Source organism: Canis lupus, chromosome 5 (genome assembly GCF_011100685.1).
Source record: "Canis lupus familiaris isolate Mischka breed German Shepherd chromosome 5, alternate assembly UU_Cfam_GSD_1.0, whole genome shotgun sequence".
Taxonomy (NCBI): Eukaryota; Metazoa; Chordata; class Mammalia; order Carnivora; family Canidae; genus Canis; species Canis lupus.
The window spans coordinates 31,723,473-31,739,597 of record NC_049226.1 but is presented as its reverse complement, the minus strand read 5'-3'; the positions used below and the strand labels follow the sequence as shown (position 1 = coordinate 31,739,597).

General features: G+C 51.3%; 1 protein-coding gene and 1 non-coding gene across 11 annotated transcripts in view; one reads left to right on the top strand and one right to left on the bottom strand.

Annotated features, from left to right (window-relative positions):
- The window catches only part of ZFP3 (ZFP3 zinc finger protein), a 91,373-nt gene that overhangs the window by 58,185 nt on the left and 17,063 nt on the right, over window positions 1–16,125 (top strand). The window lies entirely within an intron of this gene.
- On the bottom strand, window positions 9,282–9,385 carry LOC119872076. The gene has a single exon (XR_005360272.1). It is a non-coding gene; the product is annotated as a small nucleolar RNA U13 (small nucleolar RNA).

Below are 16,125 nucleotides of genomic sequence, written 5' to 3'. Positions count from 1 at the left end.
CAGCATACCTGCTGCCTGCCAAGGGGAACCCAGCACAACAGGCTGTGGCCCCCGGGGAGGGGGCATTGGAGAGGGTCCAGGGGGTCAGGATCCCACATGCAGTTACCCACAGAGATCCGGGTGCATCCCTCCCCTGCCTGAGCCTCAGTTTCCTTGCTTTTGGGAAGTAAGTGAGCTCCCTGGTGATGCTAAGGTGTCCCTAGGACTAGGCCGTGGAGGCTGTGCTGTGACAGTCAGCTGGCCTGGGGGGACAGGGCACCCAGGTGTGTGCCCACCAAGAAAGGAAGCCAAGCCATCCACGGAGAGAAATGACGCACTTGGTCCCAGCAAGGGGCGGGAGCCCCGGGGGAGGTTGAGACCCGGCATCTGCTCTCAGGGAAGCCTCTCCTGCGTGGGAGGTTGGCGAGGGCATGACCGGACGCAGGCCGGGTTCAACGCCCGTCACTGGGTGCCCGCGCACTCACAAGTCTGAGCTCGGAGCCCGGCAAGTCGCAGTCTGGCCGGTGGCCGTGGAGCCCAGTTTTTGCAGGACAGAAGGACACCGGTCATTCCTGTTGAAAGCAAGGAGTGCTGGCCCCGTGGGAGCACAGGCGTGGCCGAGGCATCTGGCCTGGGCCTTGGCGGGTGTGTAGGCCGGAGGTCACGCCGTGGCGGGAGCAGGGCAGACCCGCTGGAGTGTTTGGAGGCAGCAGGAGGCCGGAGAGGAACGCTGGGCCCCAGCCCGGGGCCGCGGACCTGCAGGTTTTCCTGCTGCCCACACTCTTCCTCGGGCCTGGGGCGGGGAGGGCGGCGGCGGCGGCGAGGCGGGCTGCGGGAGCCGGGGCCGCGGGGCTCGGCGAGGAAGGGGGGCGCCCTCTGCCGGCCGCGTGCGGTGCCTGCCTCCCAGGGTTCCACCTGCCCAGGTCCCGCCCTGGGGGCGGGGGGAGGCGGGGCGGGGGCGGGGATGCTGGACACCGGAGACCTTGGCCTCGGACGCCGCAGAACCCGAGACGTCAGACCGGAGGGGCACCGGGGGGGACTGCAGTCTAGTCCCCCTGCCCCGGGTTCCGTGTCCTCGTAGCATCCAGGTGGCACACGGCGTCCCGGTCCCGCGCAGAACGAGGGGCTGCTCTCGTGCTGCTTCAGCAATTGAAGGAAGGGCTGCGTGGGGCCCCCGGGGCAGAAACGACGCTCCCAGGGGCCGGGATTCGCTCCTTCTAGTCTCCTAATTGCTGACGAGGTGGGGGGCGGGGGGCGGGGAAGGGGGAGGCTCCCTAACCCAGCGCTGGAAGCCGGGCGGGCGCTCCCTCTGAGCGGGCGTGACCTCTGAAGGGTGCAGGTCCCAGCTCCGCTCAGGGGGCAGCGGGGAACCGGACGTGGGGGAAGGCGCTCGCTCAATGCGGCACAGCCTGGGCTGAGATCCCTTCCCACCCAGCAGGCTGCGGGTCCCAGAAACAGGGAGGAAACTCTCCTGTTGTATCCTTGCTTCTTGCCTCACACTGAGCCCCTTCCCATGCGGTGCGTTGCTCTGTCACCTGTGGTTCGAAGTATCAAATCACGGTAAGTCGGAAGAAAGAAAAAAACCACAACAAAACCAAACGCAACTGTTCCCATTTTGGTGTTTTTTCAGGGGCCTAGAATTATTGTCTGATCCGTGAAGTGATTGGATGACCTGCCAGGGCTTTGCCCGATGGGCCGGCGGGGGTGCCCAGGTGGACTTCTCAGAGGCGGGGGTGGGGGTGCTCTTGCCCAGCCTGAAAGGCAAGCTGGAGGTGACAGGCAGCTGTGTGTCTGGACGGGGAGGGGGGGACCCCAGGAAAGGGCTGTGGTGGTGCTCACGGCACCATGTGTTAGTGCTCTCTTGTGCGGTCGGTCATTTACATGGAGCCCCGCTGGGTGCTGGTGGCCGAGTAGGACCCAGTCCCTGTCTTCAAGTGACTCACGGTCGGCTGGGGAGAAGGACAAGTAAGTGGATTACAACAGTGGGATAACGATCACAGCAGAGCCCAGAAATAGATGGTCGCGCCCTGGGGATCTAGGATGTGCTCCTGGTGGTGCTCCAGGTCAGCGTACAGGACATGGGCTCCTCACCTTGCAGCCCTGCCTGGCCGCTTCCAGGAAACACCCGCTGGAGCCCGGCCTCCTGGGAAAACGCATCCGGGACCAGCAAAGATCTAGCTTCAAGATGCGAAATGAGAGAAATCCCAGAAGCAAACGCAGATACTTTTTCTTTTTTTTTTTTAATTTTTTTAATTTTTATTTATTTATGATAGTCACACAGAGAGAGAGAGAGAGAGGCAGAGACACAGGCAGAGGGAGAAGCAGGCTCCATGCACCAGGAGCCCGACGTGGGACTCGATCCTGGATCTCCAGGATCACGCCCTGGGCCAAAGGCAGGCACTAAACCGCTGCGCCACCCAGGGATCCCTACTTTTTCTTATTAAAATTACCCTGGGCGGGGGAAAGACTTGTAAGGTGTGCTGCAAAGCCAGAGGTCACCAGAAAAGGCATCAGTAACATTTGATTTTAAATTTTCTGAAGGATGAGAGGCCAGATGCATCTTTGGAAGATGGGTGTCTAGATGGGGAGCAGTTATTGAAAGAAAAGTGGGGAGACCATCAGTGTTTCTGATTTGAAAACATCTCTTACGAGCTAAGAAGAAATGAAATGGAGGGTGCCCGGCTGGCTCAGTTGGCTAAGCATCTGACTCAGGTCACGATCTCAGGGGTCCTGGGATCGAGTCCTATGTTGGGCCCCTCCCTGAGCAGGGGGTCTGCTTGAGATTCTCTCTCTCCTTTTGCCCTCGGCCCCATGCAGGAGCACATGCCATCTCTCTGTCAAAAGAGAAAGAAAGAAAAGAAAGGAAGGAAAGGAAAGAAAGGAAGAAGGAATTTCCTGATAGAAAATGGGCAAAAGGGGATCCCTGGGTGGCTCTGTGGTTTGGCACCTGCCTTCGGCCCAGGGTGTGGTCCTGGAATCCCGGGATCGAGTCCTGCGTCAGGCTCCCTGCATGGAGCCTGCTTCTCCCTCTGCCTGTGTCTCTGCTTCTCTCTGTGTGTCTCTCATGAATAAATGCATGATATCTTTAAAAAAAAATAAGAAAATGGACAAAGGGTACAGACAAGCAATCCATGGAAGAAATACAAACAGTGGGCGAACATATGAAAAATGATTGCATCTCACCAATGGTGGAAGGGACGTGTATGCTGATGGTTCCTTCTGATGAGAACCTAATGATGAGGCTTTCCTGCAGGGCAGTTTGGCCACAAGCATCTGTACTAGTCTCCTTGGGCTGTTACGACAAATCACCACGAACTGGGCGGCTCGAAAGACATGCGTTGCCTCACAGTCCTGGAGTCTAGCTGTACAAAATCCACGTGTGGGTGGGACCACGCCCCCTCTGTGACTCTGGGTAGACTCCTTCCCAGCCTGTTCTGAGCTTCTGGAGAGGACGGGCATCTGGGCATCCTTGGTTGGCAGTGCATCACGCGTGCCTTTATCAGCGTGATGACCATCACCACATTGTCCCCGCGTCTCTCCATGTGTTTGAATCTGTGTCCAAGTTTCTCCTTTATGGGAGGACTCTGGTCCTCCTGGATCGGGATCCATCCTAAGGATGCCCTAACTTGATCATCAGAAAAGACCATATTTCCAAAGGAAGTCACGTTCACAGGTACCAGGGCTTAGAAACTTCAGCCTATCTTTGTGTGGGGGGGTGGGAGTGGGGCATATAATTTAACCGGTACTATGTCCAGATGTAAAATGAGCATATTTTGGCTCAGTAATCCCACATTTAGAAATTTACTGTAAGGATGATGCCTGGGTAGCTCAGCTGGTTAGGTGTCCTGCTCTTGATTTTGGTTCAGGTCATGATCTCGGGGTCCTGGGATCGAGCCCCAAGCCAGGCTCTACGCTCAGTCCAGAGTCTGCTTGAGATTCTCTCTTTCCCTCTGCCCTTCCTTCCTCTGGCTCTCTGGCTCTCTGAAAATTAAAAAAAAAAAAATGGAATAAAGACAAGAAATTTACCCTAAGGAGATACCTCGACCGACAAATACAAAGGTATTGTTTATGATAGTGAAAAGTTAGAGAAATTCAGCAGTCAACTGTGTGACCCCGTAAATATGTTATTCTACACGGCACTACAATGCCGATACAAACAGATGTGCAATTCTGCACTTATGGCTGTAGAAAAATGATCGCGACCTATTACTGAGTGAGTAAAGCAGATTATAAAGCTGCACATATAATAATGTTACAAACTCACATACTTAAATCTGTCAAGAAAGATGTACGTGGCTATGTTCACAGTGGTTGCCACTGAGTTGATGGGTTTTCTAGAGGCTTAAATTGTTTTCTCTTAATTGTCTGAGGATGTCAGGCATGTTTGTAAATCACAAAAACAAGAACTTGTTTTTATTTATTTATTTTAAACAATATTTGTTTATTTGCAGAGAGAGAGAGCACAAGCAGGGGGGGCTGCAGAGGGAGAAGGACAAGTAGGGATGATGGGTAGGGAGCCCAATGTGGGACTTGATCCCAGGACCTGGCTGAGTCACCCAAGTGCCCCGAGGACATGTCTCCAAAGAGCTCTGACGGGTGTGGGAGGCCAGAGCACTCATGGGAACTGGGGGTCCTCACTGAGCCTGCTGGAGTTGCTCTGCTATCCCCAACCACAGCCAGGCAGGCCCCTTGCCCTCCTGCCCCCTGCCCCGGGGTCACCGAGGTGAGATCACCCCAATCCAGAGGCAAGGTTGGTGTGCGGGTATTCGGGGGTGGGTGGGCAGGCAGCAGCCATCTCTTGCAGATGAGGGGGTCCCCACCCACTGTCCCCATTCCTGGAGGTGAAGATCCCCATGAGAGGGCATGGGGAGTCCCAACAGGCCTGTCTTCACCCCCACATTTCACAGGAAGCCCTCCAAACCCCAGAGCCCGTGAGAATGTCACCTTATATGGGCAAAGGGACTTTGCAGGTGTATGTTAAGGACTTTGAGACATGAGACTGTACTGGCTGACCTAAGTGGGGTCATGGTGACCGCCAGGGTCCCCACCCTCCCAAGAAGGAGGCGGGAAGGTCAGAGTCAGCAGCTGTGACCTGGGAAGTGAGCGGTCAGGACGATGCAGGAAGCGGCTGATTCCCCCCTAGAGCCTCCAGGAGGAACTGGTCCTGCTGACCTGTTCTGGACTTCTGACAGCCAGAACTACCACAGCAACAAGACTAAGCACCCCCTCCACACCCCGCAGCCCTCCCTTCCCCTGGCCTGCTGGCCAGCTCATGAAGTTTTCTGTCCTCAGTCATCGAAGCAACCCTTTCATGACAACAGCAGGTGTCACGTGGACAGACTGGTGTCCCCTCACCCTGGCGCTCCCTCTCATTGCCTCCATGCTGCTCCCTGGAACCTTCTAGATAGTAGGCCACGTCCTTGTGTGCTGTTGGGTAGAAAGCTGGGGGTGGGGGGAAATGGAGGGAGGAGGAAGGTTTATTTTTAAGCATCACCTGCATAAGAAGCTCCATTTCTGAGAAGCTGTGAAATCTTGCCCGTTTCAGCTTCCTCCACAGAAGTCCACCCAAAAAAGCATTGAAATGAGCACTTTGCTCTCATTTTCTTTTTATCATGGTAAAATGCACGTGATGTAAAATCTATCTTCTTACTCCTGCAAGCACGTGGCTTAGGAGTGTCGACACATTCCCACCGTCCTGACACTGTTGCCACTGACTGTCCCCAGAACTCTGTCCCCACGAAACACAAACTCTCCCCTTCCCCCCACAGCAACGTTTTTCTTAGAAAAGGCTCAAGCATTTTCAAAACCGTGAAAACCCAACCATTTTACCCCGTGACCAGTGCAGGGATGGCCAAGCTGCCCTTGAGCCTTTCTAGGGCAGAACAGTCAGTTTCAGGGCAAGCCCCTTCCCCCAACATCCAGAAAGCCCCCAGCTTCGCCTTCATGGTCTTATTGACCAGCCACGTGTGCTGCAGCCTGTGGGGACCAGGAACCAGAGAGGATGTCTCTCCTGGAGCCCACGGGGCACATAAAGGGGGGGCACGGGTCCCCAGCTGTGACCCTTGGGGTCTCGGTGCCGGAGGGCTGGGCTTTCTGGGTGCAGGGACCTACCCAGTTGAGTGTTTAATTTTCAACAAAAGGTAAAAATCATGAATCTCATGCAGACACAAAAATGAGCACCTGTTATAGATTTTATTTTTAGATTTATTTATTTGTTTGAGAGAGAGAGAGAGAGAGAGAGAGAGCAGAGGGAGAGGGAAAGGGAGACAGAATCTCAAGCAGACTCCCCTCTGAGCACAGAGTCCATGTGGGGCTCAATCCCATAACCCTGAGATCATGAACAGAGCCAAAACCAAGAGCTGGATGCTTACCTCACTGAGCTCTCCAGCAGCCCTGCCTGTTGAGGATTTTATTCTACTTGCTAATCAGTGAGGGAACCAAGTAGATGGTTTAACAGGTTGAAAAGAAAGTCCCATCACAGAGATGAAAAGTACAGCATAGGGAATACAGTCAATAATACTGTCGTTTAAAAAAAGAAAGAAAGAAAAAGGAAACAGATCCAAGGAACAGACACACTTATCGATGAGGAATATGGCAGTGAATGCACAAATGTACAGCAGACTGGTTTTTCCCCAGAGCTAGGGAGGCAGGGAAGAGAGTCAATTCACCCTGCACATCATAGGACATCATTTCCATCTCTACAGATAAGAATTCTTTTTGTGTTGCCACCAAGTGTCTGTGCTTCACAGGGAACTGGGACCAGAAAACCCAGAGGGCGGGGGGGGGGGGGGCCTCCAGGATTTCCACAGTGCATGATTTTCCCCTGAAACAAAGTTTTCTTGACGTGAGAGAAGGCAGGGCCGAGGCGAAGGGGTCAGAGAGAAGAACAGGTGAATGGAGCCTCTGGGAGAGGCTGGGCATCAGGAGTAGTTCCAGACCAAGAGGAAGGGCCCCCACATTTCCAGGAGGTGCTGGAGCCTTCGGGATTCAGTTGTTACCCGTGACCTGAGTCCCTGCTGAATTCTGCAGAGAAACTTGGATGTGGAAGACCCCAGGGCTGGCTTCAGGGACAGCCTGGGAACGTGAGGCCAGGATTCAAGGCTGGACCCTGCAGCCTCCAAGGGCACAGGGCTGGAGTGGACAGCAAGGCCTCTCAGTCAGGTGCTGCCTCGGGTCCCCATAGCAGGGAGGCCCTGAATGCCAAGCCAGTGGACCAGACCTGGAGCCAGAAAGGACCCTGTGAGAGAATTCTTGCCTGGGGGACATTCTGGCCCCCCGTGATCTCCGCCCTGAAACTCCCAAAGCTGAGAGCGGGGAGGAGGCACTTCAGTGCCCACAGAGCTGAAGATCGTCTCAAAACCATAGAGCCGGGGGCAAGTGGAGGCCAAACCCTGCCTCTTCCTCTCTCTCTGGCCAGCTGGTGCCTGGATTCTCAGGAAAATGACAAATTCTCAGTCTCCCCGGTAGGTGGCGCCCTCACCCCTGCGAGGGACTGTGGCAGGTGCCTGCCCCCCACTGACCTGGGGTTCCCCACAGGAACCGCGGGGACCTTGGACACTTCGGCCAGGGGGGAGGGGGTCCGGGGGGGTTGGGCGGGGTCAGGAGACAGCAGGTGCAGCTGGGAGCTGAAAGCCCTGACCAGGAAAGGGGTCCTGGCCAGAAGTCCCTTCTCCATTCCCCCTCACCATGCACGGTGCTTATTCTTCCCACTGTTTCACTCCACTTGGCACAATAATAGAAATTCCAACCACTAAAAACTCATTGGTTTTACCGCAAAAAACACCAAAGTACCCAATTCGTAAATGGAGAGAATATTGAATAGGCATTTCTCCCAAGAAGATTCACACTTGGCCAACAAGCCCATAAAGGATTCTCGACATCATTGATCATTTAGGGAAATGAGAATCAAAGCCGCCTGGGTGGCTTAGTCAGTCGGTTGAGCATCCAAGTCTTGATTTTGGGATGGGGTGGGGGTTCCTGAGTTCGAGTCCTGTGTTGGGCCCCATGCCCACATGGAGCCTACTTAAAAAAACAACAAAACAGGGGCAGCCCAGGTGGCTCAGTGGTTTAGCGCTGCCTTCAGCCCAGTGTGTGATCCTGGAGACCCAGGATCGAGTCCCTCGTTGGGCGCCCTGCATGGAGCCTGCTTCTCCCTCTGCCTGTGTCTCTGCCTCTCTTTCTCTCTGTGTCTCTCATGGATAAATAAATAAAATCTTTAAAAAAGAAAACAACAAAACAAAAAACCACAGTGAGATACCTTCACACCATTTAGGATGGTTACTATTAAAAAACAAAATGAAACAAAACCCCCAGAAAATGGTGTGTCAAAAAAGATGTGAGGAAATTGGAATCCTTGTGTCCTGAGAGTGGGCACGTACAGTGATGCAGCTGCTCTGGAAAACGGTGTGGCAGTTCCTCCAAATATTAAAAATAGAGCCACCACATTATCTAGCAATTATAATTCTAGGCATATACCCCAAAAAATTAAGACTAGGGTCTCAGGGACACCTGGGTGGCTTCGTGGTTGAGCATCTCCCTTCGGCTTAGGTTGTGACCCCGGGTCCTGGGATCAAGTCCCACATCGGGGTCCCTGCAGGGTATCTGCTTGTCCCTCTGTCTGTGTCTCTGCCTCTCTCTGTCTCTCATGAATAAATAAGTAAAATCTTAAAAAAAAAAAAGAATAGGGTCTCAAGAAACATTCATGCACCTGTGTTCATAGCAGCATTCTTTACCCCAGCCCTGACATGGAAACAACCCAAGTGTCCACCGATGGAGGATCAGGTAAACAAAATGTGGCCTATATCCGTGGAGTGGAATATTATTCCACCTGAGAAAAGAAGGACATTCTGACACCTGCTACAACGCGGATGAATGTTGAGGACGTTATGCCGAGTGAACTAAGCCAGTCACTAGAGGACAATATCATGTGACTTCACTTTCATGAAGAACCTCGAGCAATCAAATTAGTTGAGACAGGAAGGAGAATGGTGGCTGCCAGGAGCAAGGCAGAAGGAAGAAGATTCACCAATAAAACCAGAATCATGCTTCACACATCAAAATCCATATCAAAGAGGCTTTAATAATTATTTATTATTATTTTTTAAATTTTTATTTATTTATGATAAGTCACACAGAGAGAGAGAGAGAGAGGCAGAGACATAGGCAGAGGGAGAAGCAGGCTCCATGCACTGGGAGCCCGACGTGGGATTTGATCCTGGGTCTCCAGGATCACACCCTGGGCCAAAGGCAGGAGCCAAACCGCTGCGCCACCCAGAGATCCCTTATTATTATTATTTTTTTCACGTCAAATGGGTAATGTGCCGTGGTCGTAACAAGGTTTGAGGGCGGCATATGTCACACAGTGGCGTGAACACATAATCATCACATTTATGAGCTACAAAAGGATCAGAGGCTTTTTTTTTTTAAGGATCAGAAGCTTTAACATTTAAATATAAAAATTAAATCAAGTATTCTTGAAATGAGCAAGACTTTCTAAAGGTGACTGATTTTAATGAAAACAAAAATAATGGAAACAAGATTAACTTTTTTTTTCCTCCCAAAATATATTTATTAGAGACACTTAGGATGTGCTCTGCTCCTGATGTTTGGCATGGGGATATTGCAGTAAATAAAACAGATAAATCTCTACCCTTATACAGTTTGTTTTTTAGTGAGGAGACAACACAGATTTATATAACGTGTTGGGTGGTACTAAGGATTATTGAAGGAAAATGGAGCCAAGAAAGGGAGATTGGAGCAAGAATAAGAGTGAGTTTCATTTCAGGGATAGGGAACAGAAAACACAAACAAAAAATTGTGAGAAATATCTGTGCTATGTGACAAGAGTTATTTTCCTTAATATGTAAAAAAATTAATTTTACATCAACATGGGAAAGAGGCACAAACTAATGACAGAAACAGGCCCAGAAATGGTAGCAGTGGTGGAATTAGGGACAAATGCATGTTAAATAGATATGGAGAACCCACATCCATGACCCAAGCCATGCCTCTAGAGATGACAAATAACACTGAATGGAATCCCTCGATTAGATAACACAGAAATTATCTAAAATTAGTGACCTTAACATGGTAAGAGGAACTGTCCACAGCGGAATACAGAGAAGTAAAGGCTGAAAATATATGAATGCCGAGTGTGAGATAACTCTGAGAAGCCTATGATGTGTGTGCTGGAGTCCCAAATGGAAGAGGCACCAAAAAAAAAAAAAAAAAAAAAAAAAAAAAAAAAAAAATTCCAAGAAATAATGGATGCAAGTTTACAAATTTCATAAAAACTACAAACTCACAGGCCCCAAAAGCTCAATGAACCCAAAACACAAGAAACATGAAGAAAACCACCAAGTTCCATCATAATCACAGTATCAAGGGATGCCTGGGGGGCTCAGTGGTTGAGCATCTGCCTTCGGCTCAGGGTGTGATCCTGGGGTCCTGGGATCCAGTCCCACATCGGGTTCCCCGCAGGGAGCCTACTTCTCCCTCTGCCTGTGTCTCTGCCTCTCTCTGTGTGTCTCTTATGAATAAATAGGTAGAATCTTTGAAAAAAATATTTTAAAAAATGTACAGGATAGATGATGTGAGTGATGGAGGCTCTGAGGTCTGGGGTCAGACTCCTGTGGTGCATCACCTGGAAATTTCCCGTACCACTTCTGAACGCTCACTTAGGAGAGCTATTTATGACTCGAAGCTCACCTCACATCCCCTGAAAAGTGGAGATAAAAATTGCAGCTAGTATTTACTGTGTGTCTACTCAGTATTCCAGAAGCTTAATGTGATTACCTCATTTAATCACCCCCACAACGCTTCCAGTAAGAATCATTAGCGAGTCACTGTTACACATGAGAGGGCTGAGGCACTGCGGGGCATATCTGTATCTAGGGGAGGTTAGGCTAATAAGTGACAGTGATGGGATTTGAATGCAGGTACTTGAAAGCCGGGGGCCCGTGACCCAGGACATGGATCGCATGTGGATGGTTGGTTTTCAGCAAAGGAGCGAAGGTGATTCAGTGCAGAAGGAAAGGACGGTCTTCTCAACAAATAGCGTGGAAACTGTAGGACGTCAAGAACCACACAAACAAAACAAAACCAAAGTACTCGAGATGGATCACAGAACTAAAACGTAGGACATGAAACTGATGAACTTAGCACAAAATCTTCGTGACCTTTTGGTTCAGCAAAGATTTCTTAGCTCCTGTGCTATCTGTAGAAAACCAAATTCATATGTTGGACTTGCTCAGAATGAGAACGTCTCTTCCAAGGACACCATTAGGAGAATTGAAAAGATAGACAACAAATTGGAAGAGAATATTGGAAAGTCAAATATTGGATAAAGCTTTGTGTATGCAGTATTTGAAAGACTCTAAGGGGCGCCCAGGGGGCTCAGTGGGTGACGCTTCTGCCTTCCACTTGGGCCATGATCCCGGGGTGCTGGGGTTGGGGTCCTGGGGTTGAGTCCCTGCATCGGGCTCCCTGCTCAGCGGGGCGTCTGCATCTTCCTCTCCATCTGCCTCTTCCCCCCACCCCTGCTCAAGCTCTCCTTTGCAAATAAATAAATAAATAAATAAATAAATAAATAAATAAATAACTTCACAATAAGAAAACAAGATGGAAAAAATATTTGAAGGGACATATCATCAACCCAGAAACACGCCCATGGGCATCCCTTCGCCACCCTGAGTGACCACAGGGATACAAAGCGACCCTCAGTGAGGGATCTGCACCGTGGCCAAGTGGCTGAGTGGAGGGTACCTGGCTGTGCACATGCTGGTGGGGACGCAGCGGAGCAGCCCCCTCGTGCCCTCCCGGCAAGCACAGAAACCAGAGCCAGCCCTCTGGAAAACAGCTTGGGACTTTCTGGAAAAGTTAAGCCGGCACTTGCGTGGGAGCACCCGTGGGTGCACGCGGTGCCGTCGATGGAGTCACGGTGTCTGCAGCTCAAGTGCCTGTGCCCGGGTCAGCTTTGCTGGAGACTGCAAACCAGCAGCAGCCTGGGGTCTGACCTCCTCTCCCTGGGTTCCATGGAAGCCACACATTCTCATCCTTGCCCTGTGACTCACTTAGACGAGCCCCCACTTCCCCACCTACTTCCTCGCTGCCCTGGTCCTGCCTCGGCTTACTCCCGAAATGCCACAGCTACTTCTGTGCCCCGACTCACAGATGACCCCGTCAGGTGGTGGCAGAAATCTAAATATAACCTGGCTGGCTGGCAGGCTGGCTGGCTTCCTAGGTGCGCTCAGGCCAAAGACCAAGAGCTGTGCTGTGCCCGGGCCACAGGATGACACCCCAGGGCAGACGGAGGGAGAGAAGGTGTGTGTACTAGGAGGCCCAGTGGTCCAGAGGAAGAGGAGGCCAAACCCCAAGCCAGAGGCGAGGCTGAGAGCTGTGCAGAGGACTAGCGTCCCTAAGGGCTGAGTTCCTGTCAGGTGCATCCTAACCCCGATAAACTGAGGCCTGAGGACCTGGCCCAGGCCAAGTCTTCCACTCTTCCGTCCCTTTATTCACTCAGGCAGCAAACATTTCTGGAGCCTCTTCATCGAGGCTCTGTTTTTTTTTTTTAATAATAAATTTATTTTTTATTGGTGTTCAATTTGCCAACTTACAGAATAACACCCAGTGCTCATCCCGTCAAGTGCCCCCCTCAGTGCCCGTCACCCATCCACCCCCCCCCCCCTCCCCTTCCACCACCGCTCGTTTGTTTCCCAGAGTTAGGAGTCTCTCATGTTCTGTCTCCCTTTCTGATATTTCCTACCCATTTCTTCTCCCTTCCCTTCTATTCCCTTTCACTATTATTTATATTCCCCAAATGAATGAGAACATATAATGTTTGTCCTTCTCCGACTGACTTACTTCACTCAGCATAATACCCTCCAGTTCCATCCATGTCGAAGCAAATGGTGGGTATTTGTCGTTTCTAATGGCTGAGGAATATTCCATTGTATACATAGACCACATCTTCTTTATCCATTCATCTTTCGATGGACACCGAGGCTCCTTCCACAGTTTGGCTATTGTGGACATTGCTGCTAGAAACATCGGGGTGCAGGTGTCCCGGCGTTTCATTGCATCTGCATCTTTGGGGTAAATCCCCAGCAGTGCAATTGCTGGGTCATAGGGCAGGTCTATTTTTAACTCTTTGAGGAACCTCCACACAGTTTTCCAGAGTGGCTGCACCATTTCACATTCCCACCAACAGTGCAGGAGGGTTCCCTTTTCTCCACATCCTCTCCCACATTTGTGGTTTCCTGCCTTGTTAATTTTCCCCATTCTCACTGGTGTGAGGTGAGACTCATTGGGACTTCATCAAGATGAGAAGCTTTTGCACAGCAAAGGATACTGTCAACAAAACTAAAAGACAACCTACAGAATGGGAGAAGATATTTGCAAATGACATATCAGATAAAGGGCTAGTTTCCAAGATCTATAAAGAACTTCTTAAACTCAACACCAAAGAAACAAACAATCCAATCATGAAACGGGCAAAAGACATGAAGAGAAATCTCACAGAGGAAGACATAGACTTGGCCAACATGCACATGAGAAAATGCTCTGCATCACTTGCCATCGAGGCTCTGGTTTTAGACCCACATCCTGCTTTCTAGGCGTGGAGAGCAGAACATCTGCCCAGAAACTACAAATACCTTGACAAGGGCCCTCAGAGGTCTTCAGCCCAGATCTGGGACGGGAGGCAGCAGGGAACGTTTGCTGGGCGGATTCCCACCCAGGCGCAAGTCCCCGGGGCCAGGAAGACCCAGGAGAGGTTGGCAGGGTGGGACCCGTGGGCTTGGCTGGCCTTCGGGGACTGGAGGGGTTTGGATATTGGACACTGAGGTGAGGCTGGGCTCTGTGTGGTGGCAGCATCCTCATCCTGATGGCCTTGTACACCTGGCTGGGGGGCATGGCCACGTGAACAAACAAAACAAAACACAACACAGACTCACAGCCCCAGAGGACCAACTGGTGGGGGCCAGAGGGCAGGGGACCCGGAGGCCACTTGTCTGCCAACAGGCTTGTGGGTGAAATGCAGAAAGCGCCCAAAGTGACCCCGTGGCCACCCATCGGTCATGCACATTAGGTGACCCACCTCAAAGTAGCCATAGGCCCTAAACAACCAATGGGCTACCTACAGCCAGACACAGGTATCAAAAAGGGGAGAATTCCATGCATTTCCATAGTCTCACCCTCCTCCCTGTAACTGTGGGCCCTCACCCACGCCTCCTGGCCCACCATCTTGCCTTCACTCCCTGCCCGCCACCCCTGCTCCCTCACAGTGTATTCAAAACATTGTTTTATCCCTTTTTTCCTGCCATGTCTCCACCTGTTCAGTGGTAGACTGAATCAAGAGGTGCAAACTGCTAGTTAGAAAATACACAAGTCACGGGGATGCAGTGTGGAGCACAGGGAGCATGGTCAGTAATACCGTGAGGTTGGAGATCGTCTGGTGATGTGTAAACATACGGGGTCACGACGTTGGACTCTGTCAGCTGTGGAATGGAGAGTAAACAGGATGTTAGGGAGCTGGGGGTGGGAGGCCAGCAAGGAGGCCCCCTAGGCGGGACACTCATAAGGGACTGTCTGGGACACGGATGGGGTGGGATTTGATCTGCCCGGCAGTCCCCAGGCCACATGATTATCCTCCTCATGGTGGAGACAGGAAACGGATACTCCCCACTCAAATGTTTTCAGACGATATAGGTTTCCAGCGCGTGCTCTGGGCTCTATACTGGATGCTATAAACAGAAAACCCATATAACTTGGGCCCAGTGTAGCTGCAGTACATCACAATATACTGGGGGCAAAGATCACGGCAGCCGCTGTGCACCCCCCCACCCCGTGCCCCCACTCCTGCAGGTGGGCCTCCACCCTCTTCTGGAAGGACACCTGGTATACCAGCCCTACTGGCTATGATCTGACCTCTGCACCCGCACGCTAGCACCAATCCGTGGAACATACATCAGCCACGTGGGACATGTTTCAACCATTGTAGGTTTAAAGATTTTATTTATTTATTTTTATTTTGAAAGAGAGAGAGCGAGTGAGCTGGGGGGGAGGGGCAGAGGGAGAGAGAGAGAGAATCTCAAGCAGACTCCACATTGACTGCAGGGCCTGACAGTGGGGCTTGATCCCATTACCCTGAGATCATGATCTGAGCTGAAATCAAGAGCAGATTGCTTAGCCTACTGAGCCCCCTAGGTGCCCCTCAACCATTTTAGATTTTTTTTTAATTTTTATTTATCTATGATAGTCAGAGAGAGAGAGGCAGAGACATAAGCAGAGGGAGAAGCAGCTGAAATCAAGAGCAGATTGCTTAGCCTACTGAGCCCCCTAGGTGCCCCTCAACCATTTTAGATTTTTTAAAAATTTTTATTTATTTATGATAGTCACAGAGAGGGAGAGAGAGGCAGAGACATAGGCAGAGGGAGAAGCAGGCTCCATGCACCGGGAGCCCGACGTGGGATTCGATTCCGGGTCTCCAGGATCGCGCCCTGGGCCAAAGGCAGGCGCCAAACCGCTGCGCCACCCAGGGATCCCCCATTTTAGATTTAATACAAAATCACACCCATGTGGATCATCTTGCAGATCCCTGGAAATAGAGGCCAGACCCATGGCAGCAGCTATGTCTTATTTCAGACATGGAGAAAACTGCTGTAGCTACAGGAAGCACCCATATGAGGTCCTCGATTCTCCTGCCTAAAACCTTCAGTGGCATCTCCCTGCACTGAGGAAATACTCAAAGCCCTTGCTGTGGCCTTAAAGGGAGGGCAACTGTATAATTTGCTGTCTGAACCCAAATACCGTTGAAAAGAAAAGAGGCTCGCACAGTCGTGTAAACTGGACAAGTTCCAGGAAAGCCAAGGAGAAAGTCCACTGGAAAACATGCCCCCCAAGCTCCCCTACGCCATGCCCTACAGCTTCCCCACACCTTCATTGAAGCTCCAGTGCACTGGCCCTCCTTCTGGCCTGTACCATGCTGTGCCTTTCTTCTTTTCAGGGTTTTCTGGTCCCCCCAACACTGTTCTTCGTCCTTTCACCTGGCTGATTCCTTCTCATTAGCACGGGGAGCTCATTCTGAGTTCCCACATCACCTCCTCTGAGAAGTTTTCCCCCACCACCTCAACTAGGAGCATCCTCACC